The following is an 18,428-nucleotide window of genomic DNA, read 5'->3' as shown; positions in this document are numbered from 1 at the left end:
AAGCTTATAAATAAACAAATAACATAACGTTACCTTCGCCGTCCTAGTCATAGGCCTAACCTAAGGTATGTTAAATATATCCCCGTGGCGAGGTGGTAACACACTAACCTGGCGTTTCGCAAGCGCTTTGTCCTGGCATCGTATCCTGGCAGGTGGTAACCTTAGGTCAGATTAGGCATTTGTTCATGTTATTTTCCCGCTCCATTATTAGTGTTTTTACTTTTAAGTCATTTTAGACTTTTAATAGATCATATTTTGTAATATATATCGTATTGTAATTTTATTTTTTGTTATATTGGAAGTTGAGTTCCTGTGATGATACGATGATGTCTGGCTAGGCTACAATCATCTCTGGCTAGGATGCGACGGTCTCCGGCGAGGCTACAATCATCTCTGGCTAGGATGGGATGGTCTCTGGCTAGGCTACAATCATCTCTAGATAGGATGCGACGGTCTCCGGCTAGGCTACGATGATTGACGAGTACGCACAATTCTAGTGAACAATGTCACTGATGTTGTCTTGGCCCAGTGAACATATCTTTGTTGAAGTAAAAAATGAGCCTCAATATGATGATAATTAATAATTATACCAATAAACATTACCTACAGTAAGCAAATTTTGGATACTTGGCTAAGATTTCTGGCAGTACATCATTATAAATGAAGTACTTACACATTTCTTGGGCTCCATTGATGGTGTTATCTCTAAATTCCGCGATTTTTTCACATTCCATTATATAATGACGCAAAGTATGCGAATAGTTCTGCTGACAGAGTTTACATTTAGTCAAATCTATATCAGCAGATGTTACAAACTCCCAGAGGTACTTGTAGCCGAGCCTAATCCTAGCAGTGGTAACATCTAGAAGTCTGCTAACCTTATTGGATGACCCATAGACGTGCGGTTCTTCCTGCATAATAGAATGATGATAGATGGAGCAACTGGTGTGAATTTCACTTTGCCTCAAGTCTACGAGATTTAGTTGATGTTCCCGGAATATTACTGCCCTCAGGCTGCTCAAAGGCAGGCCAAAATGGTAATCAATTTCCCAAAAGTCTTGGACAACTCATCAGTTCTATCATGCGTTCGGAGACCAATATGGGAAGGAATCCACAGGAGACAGACTCTGACTCCGTCACTATTTCATTATATCTGTGTCTAGCTTCAGAGACAAGCACGTCACAGTTATGCCTTGGGGAGCTGAGGACAGTCAAGGATGACAAGGAGTCACTTACAATTAGTGTGTCAACTTTGGATTCATATACGCGCTCGAGTGCAACGATTATGGTAACCAATTCTGTTTGAAGAGTGGAGACCCAGTTACTTAGACGCGCTCCACACTCATGGGAGAAGGAACCATCTCTCCTTGTCACAACAACTGTACTTCCAGCTGCACCATAGGACTGATGCAAGGATCCATCAGTGTAAATAATCTGGGAAAGGGAACGCTCTCTGACTAAAGCATCAATTTGGCTTAAGGCATTGTACTTTGCTTCTTGTCGAAGCAAGGCGTTGTTCTTTAATCAACTTCTTGGGTGGGAAAGAGGAGGACAGTAATTTGGAAAGGAGTGATCTCCTATGGGACAGGAAAGTGTCGTTGTTGTCTCTCTTGGAAGAGGTGATGAATATTATACTAGTATATATTATCTGAGCACAGTGGCGGTTTTGGTAATCCATTTGGAGGGATGCTGACCTTCAAGAAAGAAGACTTGGAGGGCTTCAGTGCAGGTGTTAGGGTGGGTTATCCTAAGCATCTTGATACCAATTAAAGCATTAATTTCAGTGATATGATCACTTACACTTACACACAGCCTCATGGCTTCGTTTTACATATTTTCCAGCCCTCCGGGCATTGTCTCTTAGAACAGCGATACGTTTAGAGGGAAGATAGACACATGAATTTTGAATTAGATATTACCTTTTACTCAAGTAGATATCTGACTTTTATATTAGAGATTGGAACTTTGAACTAGGAAAATAGATTTTGAAGTGCAGATACAAATTTGGCGCTAGTGGGAATATATTTACATAATAAAAAAAACATACATTTGAAAACAAACATCACTTTATTAACATATATAAACATGCAGACATACTCGTCAAAAAATAATAATTAAGACTTCATTGTGTTGGGGGACAGGCAGCCCATGTATATATTCATTTTAGGCTTATATCGATGTCCCTACCCCCCAAGGACGAACTACTTGGATGCAGCTCCATGCATGCATGCATACATACATACATACATACATACATACATACATACATACATACATACATACATACATACATACATATTAAGGGAGTATCGCGGCTGAGTGGACAGCGTTCAGGGGTCGTACTCCTAAGAGCCCGGGTTCGATTCCCGGCCGAGGCGGAAACAAATGGGCAGTTTCTTTCACCCTGATGTCGCTGTTCACCTAGCAGTAAATAGGTACCCGGGAGTTAGACAGCTACTACGGGCTGCTTCCTGGGGATGTACTCACCTAGTTGAGCTCTGGCTCTTTGGTCCATGTATTCACCTAGTTGTGTTTGCAGGGGTTGAGCTTTGCTCTTTCGGCCCGCCTCTCAACTGTCAATCAACTGTTTACTACTATTTTTTTTCCTCACACTACGCACACACACCCCAGGAAGCAGCCCGTGACAGCTGACTAACTCTAAGGTACCTATTTACTGCTAGGTAACAGGGGCATTCAGGGTGAAAGAAACTTTGCCCATTTGTTTCTGCCTGGTGCGGGAATCGAACCCGCGCCACAGAATTACGAGTCCTGCGCGCTATTCACCAGGCTACCGGGGCCTGGTAGCCTGGTGGCTACCTTAGGGCATGTGTGTGTGTGTGTGTGTGCGTGTTAGAAATATATGTAGTAGATATAATAGAGGAAAAATAGATTGGTTAGAAAGGCAGGGGTCCAAGAGGTAATAGTTCGATTCTGCACACACAAATAATAAATACACTCACTTCTTTTACAAAGCTGCAGACGGTTGGAACAGGTTTAGTACACGTACACACACACACGACTGGGTTCTGGGAATAATTGACCTGATTTAAATTGCTTGAATTGTAAATTTGAAAATTTGTAATTCCTAGAAGGCAATAAGAATGTAAGAATGTAACCCTTTTATAACTGAAAAGTACTTGTACAGTGCTTATATCTTTATATACCTGCAAGGTTTCTTGAGATGATTTCGGGGCTTTAGTGTCCCCGCGGCCCGGTCCTCGACCAGGCATCCACCCCCAGGAAGCAGCCCGTGACAGCTGACTAACACCCAGGTACCTATTTTACTGCTAGGTAACAGGGGCATAGGGTGAAAGAAACTCTGCCCATTGTTTCTCGCCGGCGCCCGGGATCGAACCCGCGACCACAGGATCATAAGTCCAGTGTGATGTCCGCTCGGCCGACCGGCTCCCTGGGTATACATACATATATATATATATATATACAAGGTATACATACACGGTGTCTTCTAAGTGCCTACTGCACACAGAAAGTACTTTCAGTATCCGGTATTTCATGGGGTACTGAAATACTGTGTTTCTGCACAGTGTAAGAAAATGCAAATACAAAAACGACAGCAATCACATAAACACTCTAACGATCATGCAAACACAATAACTAAAAAATAAATATTAATACAAAATATGAAGTAACATGCGCTTTGTCGTGTTACCCTGAAATTCTTATTTTTATGATGAACCAAAGAAATTGGGATTTGATTTGGGATTCTTGCTGCCTCTCACGCCGTCTTCCGCGGCGGGACTCCGACGCTGGCTGACCTACGACCACAGCTGACCTACGACCACAGCTGGCCTACGACCACAGCTGACCTACGACCACAGCTGGCCTACGACCACAGCTGGCCTACGACCACAGCTGGCCTACGACCACAGCTGACCTGCGGCCACAGCTGACCTGCGACCACAGCTGGCCTACGACCACAGCTGACCTACGACCACAGCTGACCTACGATCGCGGCTGACCTACGACCACAGCTGGCCTACGACCACAGCTGACCTACGACCACAGCTGGCCTACGACCACAGCTGACCTGCGACCACAGCTAGCCTACGACCACAGCTGGCCTACGACCACAGCTGGCCTACGACCACAGCTGGCCTACGACCACAGCTGACCTGCGACCACAGCTGACCTGCGACCACAGCTGACCTGCGACCACAGCTGGCCTACGACCACAGCTGGCCTACGACCACAGCTGGCCTACGACCACAGCTGACCTACGACCACAGCTGACCTACGACCACAGCTGACCTGCTACCACAGCTGACCTACGACCACAGCTGACCTACGACCACAGCTGACCTGCGACCACAGCTGACCTACGACCACAGCTGACCTGCGACCACAGCTGATCTACGACCACAGCTGACCTGCGACCACAGCTGACCTACGACCACAGCTGACCTACGACCACAGCTGACCTACGACCACAGCTGACCTACGACCACAGCTGACCTACGACCACAGCTGACCTACGACCACAGCTGACCTACGACCACAGCTGACCTGCGACCACAGCTGACCTGCGACCACAGCTGACCTACGACCACAGCTGACCTACGACCACAGCTGGCCTACGACCACAGCTGACCTACGACCACAGCTGACCTACGACCACAGCTGACCTACGACCACAGCTGACCTACGACCACAGCTGACCTACGACCACAGCTGACCTACGACCACAGCTGACCTGCGACCACAGCTGACCTGCGACCACAGCTGACCTACGACCACAGCTGACCTACGACCACAGCTGACCTACGACCACAGCTGACCTACGACCACAGCTGACCTACGACCACAGCTGACCTACGACCACAGCTGACCTACGACCACAGCTGACCTACGACCACAGCTGACCTACGACCACAGCTGACCTGCGACCACAGCTGACCTGCGACCACAGCTGACCTACGACCACAGCTGACCTGCGACCACAGCTGACCTGCGACCACAGCTGGCCTGCGACCACAGCTGACCTGCGACCACAGCTGACCTGCGACCACAGCTGACCTGCGACCACAGCTGACCTGCGACCACAGCTGACCTACGACCACAGCTGACCTACGACCACAGCTGACCTACGACCACAGCTGACCTACGACCACAGCTGACCTACGACCACAGCTGGCCTACGACCACAGCTGACCTGCGACCACAGCTGATCTACGACCACAGCTGACCTGCGACCACAGCTGACCTGCGACCACAGCTGACCTGCGACCACAGCTGACCTACGACCACAGCTGACCTGCGACCACAGCTGACCTACGACCACAGCTGACCTGCGACCACAGCTGACCTGCGACCACAGCTGACCTACGACCACAGCTGACCTACGACCACAGCTGACCTACGACCACAGCTGACCTACGACCACAGCTGACCTACGACCACAGCTGACCTACGACCACAGCTGACCTGCGACCACACCTGACCTACGACCACAGCTGACCTGCGACCACAGCTGACCTACGACCACAGCTGACCTGCGACCACAGCTGACCTACGACCACAGCTGACCTGCGACCACAGCTGACCTACGACCACAGCTGACCTACGACCACAGCTGACCTGCGACCACAGCTGACCTACGACCACAGCTGACCTACGACCACAGCTGACCTGCGACCACAGCTGACCTACGACCACAGCTGACCTACGACCACAGCCGTCGACCTCCACTCATCAGCAGACAGTCACAGCGTATCCTGCCCGTGTCCGCCTCTCCTCCAACCCGTATCATCGGCAGCTTAACCCCCAAGAAGCTTGGGGGGTGATATTTCCAGTACTAAATCTGAGGACCAGTCGTCCCTACTGTTGTAGCTATATAACCGGCTGGTCTAGAACATGGTTTATGTATACATATTCAACTGTGGTGGTATTGATGGTTTGGCACGAGTTCCAGCCTCTGTCCCACTCTCTACATCCTGTCACTCTCACAGTGACTCCTAGAGCCGGGTCGGGGTCGGCCCCCCATGACACAACCTTGTGCCCAGGTCAGCTTGGGCCGGTCCTAACCAGGACTCCCAACACTTAAATGAGGCAACCTTTGCGTCTGTTGCAGGGAGCACCATCACAGGCATGTTAGTTCAGAATATCACTTGACGCAAAGGTTGACACTTGTGTAGGGTACAGCCGGTCCACCACTGACGGTACCACAGTCCAGCTTTGATAGTCAGCACGTAGGGAAACAAGAGGGCAGAAAGCACCATACAGAAACAACTAAAAGGATAAGGTAGAGGAGGGAAAGAACACGATAAATGGGAAGAGGATGAACGACAAAAACAAATACGCAGATGAAGACGACCAAGAAGAGGAGGACAAGTAGAAGTATGAGGAGGAGTATGAGGACGAGGAGAGTAGTGGTGGTGGTGGGAGCGGGTTTAATATACACCTCACACACTCACCTTCCCTGAATGTTGATGTGTGGAGACTGGGTCCTGCTGGACGCTGCCCTAACTCCACCTCCCTCCGGCGTCACATTAACCAACACCACCTGCTGCACACTGCTCATCATCAACACAGCCTCCAATCTTCAGAGACCGGGCCGCTGTAGGTCATTAGCAAGTGGCTATTGACTTACAAACGAGCGCAACAGTCTGAGGCAGAGTTCCTGTCGGGGTCGAGGCGATGGGCAGTAGTAAACAAACTAAGGTGGGAGTGTTTGGAGAATCCGGGTTCAGGCGAGTCTCCTGCTCCTCCCAGGTAAACACACCTTAGAGGCCATCTTCAGGTCACCTGAGGTGTTCAGGGGTCACGGCGGCTCCCTCAAGGTCGCGTGGGGTCAGTCAAGCTTATGTGGACGATGTTCTGAGAGCTGGTGTAGGTGTTGTCATGGGTGTAGGTGTTGTCATGGGTGTAGGTGTTGTCATGGGTGCTGGTGTAGGTGTTGCCATGGGTGCTGGTGTAGGTGTTGTCATCTGTATTTACTTGGTGTATTCTGCCTGGTGAGTGATGAGTACGAGGAGTCGCACTTTCTGGTGAGACCTGATGCTTAGCAGACTCACCTGGAGCCGCACTTCCTGTCTGGTGAGTCCTGGTGCTCATCAGACTCACCTGAAGCCATACCACTCACTACTCACCCAACACAGGAAGCTCACTCAATTACCCAGGGCGGGGTTCCATGCTTCTGTGATCAGAGTGACGACCTCGCTGTCTCTTCTGTCTCTCCTCTCTCTTCATCTCACCCTCCCACTTCCTGTCCTTCCATCTCTACCGCTTCAGAGCTCACATTAATACCAAGAGCATGAGCCAGCGTACTAGATGAAGGGTGACCAGCTCCACCAATACTGTACGTGTATAACAGCATGGTCCCCCAAGGGTGAAGGTCAGTGTGTAGCTAGGGTGATGAGAGGCGCTCCCACCCACCTTCCCTTCACTCCTCCAGGGTGAGAGTGTGTGGGGTAAAGGGGCAGTGGGCAAGAAATATTGCGTGTGGGACTGGGCTGTAAGCCTGAAGAGTTCTTAATCGTTGAATCTAAACGTAGTGTAGATTTCTTGTTGCTAATGGCGCCAGCCGAAGGTTACTGTGGGAGCAGCCTATTGACACCCGCCACCAGGCAAGAGATTAGGATCCCTCTGGTAAACAACTTTCAATTTCAATTTCAACCACAATGAAGACATCATTGATATATTTAAAGGCGTTACTTAAAATTATATATATATATATACCTGTATTCTATTTCTCTTGATATTTACCTGTTGTAGCATAAGTATGCAGACATAAAAGGCATTTATATTTTAAACCAAGTTCAAGTTCAAGTATGTTTATTGAGACAAGAAAAAATACATCTCAAAGGGATAGAGTAGCTTCAGCTATTTCTACCCCCTGCTTATTTTAAACCAACAGGAGAAAATTTGTTTTAATGAAAGGATATATTTTTGAGTATTATTTTACAGAACAGAGAAAGTAACATACATTGTACTGGGTTAATTTATTGTAACTTTTTTTAATATTAAATAAAATCATTAGGCTTCGCTTGAAATGCACAGACAGTAACGTGATAAATCAATGAGAAGATCAGTAGGAGCCATCACGTAGATACATCATGTTAATGCAATCCCTTTGTGCATTTGAAGAGAAACGTTGGGTAGATTGCTATACCACAGTCAGAGTGTACCACAGTCAGAGTGTACCACAGTCAGAGTGTACCACAGTCAGAGTGTACCAGTCAGAGTGTACCACAGTCAGAGTGTACCAGTCAGAGTGTACCACAGTCAGAGTGTACCACAGTCAGAGTGTACCACAGTCAGAGTGTACCAGTCAGAGTGTACCACAGTCAGAGTGTACCACAGTCAGAGTGTACCAGTCAGAGTGTACCACAGTCAGAGTGTACCACAGTCAGAGTGTACCACAGTCAGAGTGTACCACAGTCAGAGTGTACCACAGTCAGAGTGTACCAGTCAGAGTGTACCACAGTCAGAGTGTACCACAGTCAGAGTGTACCACAGTCAGAGTGTACCACAGTCAGAGTGTACTACAGTCAGAGTGTACCACAGTCAGAGTGTACTACAACCAGAGTGTACCACAGCCAGTGTACCACAGCCAGAGTGTACCACAGCCACAGTGTACCACAGCCAGAGTGTACCACAGCCAAAGTGTACCACAGCCAGAGTGTACCACAGCCAGAGTGTACCACAGCCAGAGTGTACTACAGTCAGTGTACCACAGCCACAGTGTACCACAGCCAGAGTGTACCACAGCCAAAGTGTACCACAGCCAGAGTGTACCACAGCCAGAGTGTACTACAGTCAGAGTGTACCACAGCCACAGTGTACCACAGCCAGAGTGTACCACAGTCAGAGTGTACCACAGTCAGAGTGTACCACAGCCAGAGTGTGCTACAGTCAGAGTGTACCACAGCCAGAGTGTACCACAGCCAGAGTGTACTACAGTCAGAGTGTACCACAGCCACAGTGTACTACAGTCAGAGTGTACCACAGCCACAGTGTACCACAGTCAGAGTGTACCACAGCCAGAGTGTACTACAGTCAGAGTGTACCACAGCCAGAGTGTACCACAGTCAGAGTGTGCCACAGCCAGAGTGTACTACAGTCAGAGTGTACCACAGTCAGAGTGTACCACAGTCAGAGTGTACCACAGCCAGAGTGTACCACAGCCACAGTGTACCACAGCCATAGTGTACCACAGCCAGAGTGTACCACAGTCAGAGTGTACCACAGCCAGAGTGTACTACAGTCAGAGTGTACCACAGTCAGAGTGTACCACAGCCAGAGTGTACTACAGTCAGAGTGTACCAAAGCCAGAGTGTACCACAGTCAGAGTGTACCACAGCCAGAGTGTACCACAGCCAGAGTGTACTACAGAGTGTACCACAGCCAGAGTGTACCACAGCCAGAGTGTACTACAGTCAGAGTGTACTACAGTCAGAGTGTACCACAGCCAGAGTGTACCACAGCCAGAGTGTACCACAGCCAGAGTGTACCACAGCCAGTGTACCACAGCCAGAGTGTACCACAGCCAGAGTGTACTACAGTCAGAGTGTACCACAGCTAGAGTGTACCACAGCCAGTGTACCACAGCCAGAGTGTACCACAGCCACAGTGTACTACAGTCAGAGTGTACCACAGCCACAGTGTACCACAGCCAGTGTACCACAACCAGTGTACCACAGCCAGAGTGTACCACAACCAGAGTGTACCACAGCCAGTGTACCACAGCCAGAGTGTACTACAGTCAGAGTGTACCACAGCCAGAGTGTACCACAGCCAGTGTACCACAGCCACAGTGTACCACAGCCACAGTGTACCACAGCCACAGTGTACCACAGTCAGTGTACCACAGCCAGAGTGTACCACAGCCAGAGTGTACCACAGCCACAGTGACCACAGCCACAGTGTACCACAGCCAGAGTGTACCACAGCCACAGTGATCACAGCCACAGTGTACCACAGCCACAGTGTACCACAGCCACAGTGTACCACAGCCACAGTGACCACAGCCACAGTGTACCACAGCCACAGTGTACCACAGCCACAGTGTACCACAGCCACAGTGTACCACAGCCACAGTGACCACAGCCACAGTGTACGACAGCCACAGTGTACCACAGCCACAGTGTACCACAGCCACAGTGTACCACAGCCACAGTGTACCACAGCCACAGTGACCACAGCCACAGTGTACCACAGCCACAGTGGACCACAGCCACAGTGTACCACAGCCACAGTGATCACAGCCACAGTGTACCACAGCCACAGTGTACCACAGTCACAGTGTACCACAGCCACAGTGTACCACAGTCACAGTGTACCACAGCCACAGTGTACCACAGCCACAGTGTACCACAGCCACAGTGTACCACAGCCACAGTGTACCACAGCCACAGTGTATGCGGTAGTGTATAAAACCATGATTCGGGATCTGAAGATGACTCAGTAACTGGAGAGGATTCAGTGGTATCCCAGGTCGCATTACTTTGTAGCATGTGGTGGAGTAGTCTGCGTCCACACTTTTATGTATGGAAGAGAATAACGTTCTTTTGACAACAGAGGCGCAGTACCCGGGGATTAGATCCATTATATCCTTATTAAATGGTGATTTACCTTTGCTATTCGTGAGTATTATGAGATTCCTACTAGCTTGCAGGTGACCTTCTCAAATGCTTGAAGAACAGACATTAAATCACAGAATATTGCTTCCCCTCCTGTGTCGTCTTAATGTAATAGTAACAAATTAGAGGGCAGCAAGTTGTGTGAGTGTAGACTCCGTCGCCTGACAGTGACGGCGCGAGGCTCTGTAAACTTTGAGGCTACTGCACCGCGTCCTCTCGGTAGCTGGCCTGAGTCACCACTATATATTTACATAATTCGCGGGTAACCAAAGTTTTCAACAGAGGAGGAGGCAATTGTCTTGTGTTACCGCCTTGAGGAGAGAGAGAGATTCTCATTACCCTTCCTGGTGATGGATGTGTTTGACACCTGGATGGTGAGGTGTAGATTAGTTGCGTTTCCTTTTACAGGTAAGTTGCATTTAAAAGATATGATCAATTTGATAAGGTCAAAGCGTCTGAACCGACACAAAAATGCGATAGCAATAATCACTGGTCTGTGAAAGTGGAAAATTATCTCTGAGCGATGGTGGGATTGTTAAGTCTCTTGACTTTAATGGAAAAGATGTTGTTTATTTGTATATAGTTCATCCTCACGCCTGTAGCCTTGACGGGGCGTGGGGGGGGGGGGGGGGGGGGGGAGGGGGACTCTTGAGCGTCGGTACAGGTACCTTCTGCCTCTCTCACCTGTCTGCTGGGTGACGCGCGGGCAGACACCACCCACCACAGTGTTTGTGGTTCTGCCACCCGTTGGTTCCCGTAATGGAGACCTCATATATTACCCGCTTTTCTGCCCTCATGAGCCCAGCGACTGTGGCTCTTGCAAGGGGGGGGGGAGCAACACGCTTCTTTGGTGGACATATACTTTGGACTTTAGTGGACATATATTTTGGACTTTAGTGGACATATACTTTGGACTTTAGTGGACATATACTTTGGACTTTGGTGGACATAATTTGGACTTTGGTGGACATACTTTGGACTTTGGTTGACATATACTTTGGACTTTGGTGGACATATACTTTGGACTTTGGTGGACATATACTTTGGACTTTGGTGGACATACTTTGGACTTTGGTGGACATATACTTTGGACTTTGGTGTACATATACTTTGGACTTTGGTGGACATATACTTTGGACTTTGGTGGACATATACTTTGGACTTTGGTGTACATATACTTTGGACTTTGGTGGACATATACTTTGGACTTTGGTGGACATATACTTTGGACTTTGGTGGACATATACTTTGGACTTTGGTGGACATATACTTTGGACTTTGGTGGACATGTACTTTGGACTTTGGTGGACATATACTTTGGAATTTGGTGGACATATATTGGCAGATTCACTGATACCCGACTGAATCAATCGGATAGTTTAGCTAGCGGACCCAGCCAAACTTTGTGTGAGTAGACATTGGATGGTCAGTATCTCTACTCTATCTGTCCCTGGGATGACATTCACACTTTTCAACAGTTACCAGTATATGGTGTTCTTGTTCTCCCTGGAGTCACCTGAGTGCTGGTAACACCATGTTATCTGACTGATACGTCTCTGGTCTTCCGTCTCTCAATGTGAGGCCCGAGTGACAGACAACCAGGATAACGAATCACAATATACCCAGTCGCCACGCCTTATACCTTCCCACATTTCTTGATATATTTTGTTATCCTACAGATTCTAAATAATATCTTATAGGATGTTGATGAGGACACAGTTGGTGCTGGTCAGCGACAAGTTCACCAGCCTCGGTGTATTGTGTTACCTTACATCCTGGAGGGTCTGGCATGAGCAGCGTTGAGGTTCAGTGTCAGGAACAGTCCGGCTGCTTGAGTCATACCTTCACAGTGGTGAGATTCCCGTAAAAGTTACATAAAAAAAAAATGTCCGGGTAAAGGCAAGTGCGTTTCGATTTTCCACCCCGGCTCTATAGCCTAGCAACGTTCCGCACTGGAGCAGCGTCACTTGCTTTACTCAGACAGGTATCAAGCAGACAAAGACTGCTTGATACAGTCAAAGATACACTGACGCAGTCACTTGATACAGTCAAAGATACACTGACGCAGTTACTTGATACAGTCAAAGATACACTGATGCAGTCACTTGATACAGTCAAAGATACACTGACGCAGTCACTTGATACAGTCAAAGATACACTGATGCAGTCACTTGATACAGTCAAAGATACACTGACGCAGTCACTTGATACAGTCAAAGATACACTGATGCAGTCACTTGATACAGTCAAAGATACACTGACGCAGTCACTTGATACAGTCAAAGATACACTGATGCAGTCACTTGATACAGTCAAAGATACACTGACGCAGTCACTTGATACAGTCAAAGATACACTGATGCAGTCACTTGATACAGTCAAAGATACACTGACGCAGTCACTTGATACAGTCAAAGATACACTGATGCAGTCACTTGATACACTGCCAAACAGCCGAAGCTCAACCCCCGCAAGCACAATTAGGTGAGCACAGTCAAGTACACAATCGACTTGAGAATGGTCCAGGACGGACCGAAACGTCGTCGTCCCTTCACCTTCTAGTGTGTGGTTTGGTCAACATAGACTGCTTCCAACTACATGGGGGGGGGGGGTGTCTATAGAATATTGCTCCTCATGCCTACCTGAGGGGGGCCCAAGAAGCAGCCCGTAACAGCTGTCTAACTCCCAGGTACCTATTTACTGCTAGGTGAACAGTTGCATCAGGGTGAAAGAACTCTGTCCATTTGTTTCCGCCTCTACCGGGGATCGAACCCGGAACCTCAAGACTGCGACTCCTAAGTCGCAACCCTTCTCACCCCTTCTAATAACCCTTCTCTCCTCGTTTGGCCTGTTGCTTGATTTACCCACTACATAACCCTGATTTGCCAACTAAATAACCCTGATTTGCCAACTAAATAACCCTGATTTGCCAACTAAATAACCCTGATTTGCCAACTAAATAACCCTGATTTACCTACTACATAACCCTGATTTACCTTCTAAATAACCCTGATTTACCTACTACATAACCCTGATTTACCAACTAAATAACCCTGATTTGCCAACTAAATAACCCTGATTTGCCAACTAAATAACCCTGATTTGCTAACTAAATAACCCTGATTTGCCAACTAAATAACCCTGATTTACCTACTACATAACCCTGATTTACCTTCTAAATAACCCTGATTTACCTACTACATAACCCTGATTTACCTACTACATAACCCTGATTTACCTACTACATAACCCTGATTTACCTACTAAATATCCCTGATTTACCAACTAAATAACCCTGATTTGCCAACTAAATAACCCTGATTTACCTACTACATAACCCTGATTTACCTACTACATAACCCTGATTTACCTTTTAAATAACCCTGATTTACCTACTACATAACCCTGATTTACCTACTAAATATCCCTGATTTACCTACTAAATAACCCTGATTTACCTACTAAATAACCCTGATTTACCTACTAAATAACCCTGATTTACCTTCTAAATATCCCTGATTTACCTACTAAATAACACTGATTTATCTACTAAATATCCCTGATTTACCTACTAAATAACCCTGATTTACCTACTAAATAACCCTGATTTACCTACTAAATAACCCTGATTTACCTACTAAATAACCCTGATTTACCTTCTAAATAACCCTGATTTACCTACTAAATAACCCTGATTTACCTACTAAATAACCCTGATTTACCTTCTAAATAACCCTGATTTACCTACTAAATAACCCTGATTTACCTACTAAATAACCCTGATTTACCTACTAAATAACCCTGATTTACCTACTAAATATCCCTGATTTACCTACTAAATAACCCTGATTTACCTACTAAATAACCCTGATTTACCTACTAAATAACCCTGATTTACCTACTAAATATCCCTGATTTACCTACTAAATAACCCTGATTTACCTACTAAATAACCCTGATTTACCTACTAAATAACCCTGATTTACCTACTAAATAACCCTGATTTACCTACTAAATAACCCTGATTTACCAACTAAATAACCCTGATTTCACATATCCCTAATTTATCTCTCTCTCTTGTTTTCTATTCTTTGCCTCGAACCTTTTTATTCTTGTTCCTTCAACTTTTGATCTCCAAGTTTTCGTTATTGTGTCTGTCTCCAGGACCTCGTCTTGGTTACTCCCGTGATGGAACTTTACTTATTGTTTACTTACACTACACATGTAGTAACGTATGAACAACAACAGAAGTAGTAACAGTAGTAACAACAGAAGTCTAGGACACTTCTGTGGCACTGGACATCCACGGGTTCGTCAGATATTTTCTTTACATATTGTAATAATGTTTATTGTATACAACACCCGCCAACACCCGTGGGCTGTGTCGCCATGAGTGGTGTCGGGTGTTGGGTGTTGGGTGCTTGCTACACCACTGTAACATGCACCCAAGCCGGATACCCTGGGTAGTCCTGTGCTGTACCATCGGGTTACAGCAAGGAGACCCCTGGCTGACTGCGTTCGAATCCTTCAGGTGTCAAGACTTTTCGAATGTATATTGGCTTGGGGACAACTCGAGCTTTACGCACGCACGCACACACACACACACACACACACACACACACACACACACACACACACACACACACACACACACACACACACACACACACACACACACACCACACACACACACACACACACACACACACACACACACACACACACATACAGTTCACAGTTTTAAGTGTAGATATGATACAGCCCAATAGGCTCAGGAATCTGTACACCTGTTGATTGACGGTTGAGAGGCGGGACCAAAGAGCCAGAGCTCAACCCCCGCAAACACAACTAGGTCAGTACACACACACACACACACACACATTATATATATATATATATATATATATATATATATATATATATATATATATATATATATATATATATATATATATATATATATATTATATAATATTGTTGCAAGGCTAACAACTTCCTATATCCAACTATAAACAAAGAACTGCCTGGTTTCAGCCTTGACGAAGGAGAGAGGATATGGTGGGGGGGGGGGGGGGGGGAGGGGGAGGGGAGGTCGCTCTAGTGCATTTACAATGAGAGGTTGTCTGTCTGACCTTCATGAGGTCAGAACATATTACTCAAAGGTTTTGGGGTCACACATCCCACCAGAGATGCTGGGGTCACAACATCCCCCCAGAGACACTAGGGTCACAACATCCCCCCAGAGACACTAGGGTCATAACATCCCCCCAGAGACACTAGGGTCACAACATCCCCCCAGAGACACTAGGGTCATAACATCCCCCCAGAGACACTAGGGTCACAACATCCCCCCAGAGACACTAGGGTCACAACATCCCCCCAGACACACTAGGGTCACAACATCCCCCCAGAGACACTAGGGTCACAACATCCCCCCAGAGACACTAGGGTCACAATATCCCCCCAGAGACACTGGGGGGTCACAACATCCCCCCAGAGACACTAGGGTCACAACATCCCCCAGAGACACTGGGGGGTCACAACATCCCCCCAGAGACACTAGGGTCACAACATCCCCCCAGAGACACTAGGGTCACAACATCCCCCCAGAGACACTAGGGTCACAACATCCCCCCAGAGACACTAGGGTCACAATATCCCCCCAGAGACACTGGGGGGTCACAACATCCCCCCAGAGACACTAGGGTCACAACATCCCCCAGAGACACTGGGGGGTCACAACATCCCCCCAGAGACACTAGGGTCACAACATCCCCCCAGAGACACTAGGGTCACAACATCCCCCCAGAGACACTAGGGTCACAACATCCCCCCAGAGACACTAGGGTCACAATATCCCCCCAGAGACACTGGGGGGTCACAACATCCCCCCAGAGACACTAGGGTCACAACATCCCCCAGAGACACTGGGGGGTCACAACATCCCCCCAGAGACACTAGGGTCACAACATCCCCCCAGAGACACTAGGGTCACAACATCCCCCCAGAGACACTAGGGTCACAACATCCCCCCAGAGACACTAGGGTCACAATATCCCCCCAGAGACACTGGGGGGTCACAACATCCCCCCAGAGACACTAGGGTCACAACATCCCCCAGAGACACTGGGGGGTCACAACATCCCCCTAGAGACACTGGGGATCACAACATCCCCCCAGAGACACTGGGGGTCACAACATCCCCCCAGAGACACTGGGGGGTCACAACATCCCCCAGAGACACTGGGGGGGTCACAACATCCCCCCAGAGACACTGGGGGGTCACAACATCCCCCAGAGACACTGGGGGGGTCACAACATCCCCCCAGAGACACTGGGGGGTCACCACATCCCCCAGAGACACTGGGGGGTCACAACATCCCCCAGAGACACTGGGGGGGTCACAACATCCCCCCAGAGACACTGGGGGGTCACAACATCCCCCCAGAGACACTGGGGGGTCACAACATCCCCCCAGAGACACTAGGGTCACAACATCCCCCCAGAGACACTAGGGTCACAACATCCCCCAGAGACACTGGGGGTCACAACATCCCCCAGAGACACTGGGGGGTCACAACATCCCCCAGAGACACTGGGGGGTCACAACATCCCCCCAGAGACACTGGGGGGTCACAACATTCCCCAGAGACACTGGGGGGTCACAACATCCCCCCAGAGACACTGGGGGGTCACAACATCCCCTAGAGACACTGGGGGTCACAACATCCCCCAGAGACACTAGGGTCACAACATCCCCCCAGAGACACTAGGGTCATAACATCCCCCCAGACACACTAGGGTCACAACATCCCCCCAGAGACACTAGGGTCACAACATCCCCCCAGAGACACTAGGGTCACAACATCCCCCCAGAGACACTGGGGGTCACAACATCCCCCCAGAGACACTGGGGGGTCACAACATCCCCCAGAGACACTGGGGGGGTCACAACATCCCCCCAGAGACACTGGGGTCACAACATCCCCCCAGAGACACTAGGGTCACAACATCCCCCCAGAGACACTGGGGGGTCACAACATCCCCCCAGAGACACTGGGGGGTCACAACATCCCCCCAGAGACACTGGGGGGTCACAACATCCCCCAGAGACACTAGAGGTCACGAGAGGATGAACAGTCATAGCCTCGTCAGCTGACAATAATAATGCCACAGATGAGGAGCCTCTACCAATACCGTGTTCTCTTAATAAGCCTCCGCCTACTACGTGGTGAACAATATACTTCTCACCTGAACGTTGCTATATGGAATACTTTTGCAAAGCCTCAGGTTTAGGATTAAATTATATGGAAGGGGGTAATAGCGGTTGCCAGAATGAAGGACTTATTTATTTTAATTCTGGGTTTGTGGTTATCTTGAGGTTATCTTGAGATGATTTTGGGGCTTTTTTTAGTGTCCCCGCGGCCCGGTCCTCGACCGGGCCTCCACCCCCAGGAAGCAGCCCGTGACAGCTGACTAACACCCAGGTACCTATTTTACTGCTAGGTAACAGGGGCATAGGGTGAAAGAAACTCTGCCCAATGTTTCTCGCCGGCGCCTGGGATCGAACCCAGGACCACAGGATCACAAGTCCAGCGTGCTGTCCGCTCGGCCGACCGGCTCCCTGTGGCTTGCAGTTCGTGTATGTTTTTATAACATAAATCAGAGTTCTACTAATCTACATAAAAGATTGATCCTCAGTAATTGTCGTAGGTAAATTAGAACATTACGGGCTTTTTAATAACCTTTTGTTTTTTTGTCTCCCGAAGGGCGAGTTTATTGTGCCGCTTCACTCTTCCTGTGAGTGAACATACCGCCATTGTGGCATGC

This window comes from Procambarus clarkii, chromosome 22, assembly GCF_040958095.1.
Source record: "Procambarus clarkii isolate CNS0578487 chromosome 22, FALCON_Pclarkii_2.0, whole genome shotgun sequence".
Taxonomy (NCBI): domain Eukaryota; kingdom Metazoa; phylum Arthropoda; class Malacostraca; order Decapoda; family Cambaridae; genus Procambarus; species Procambarus clarkii.
The sequence above is the reverse complement of the archived record's forward strand: the minus strand, read 5'-3'. Positions refer to the sequence as shown.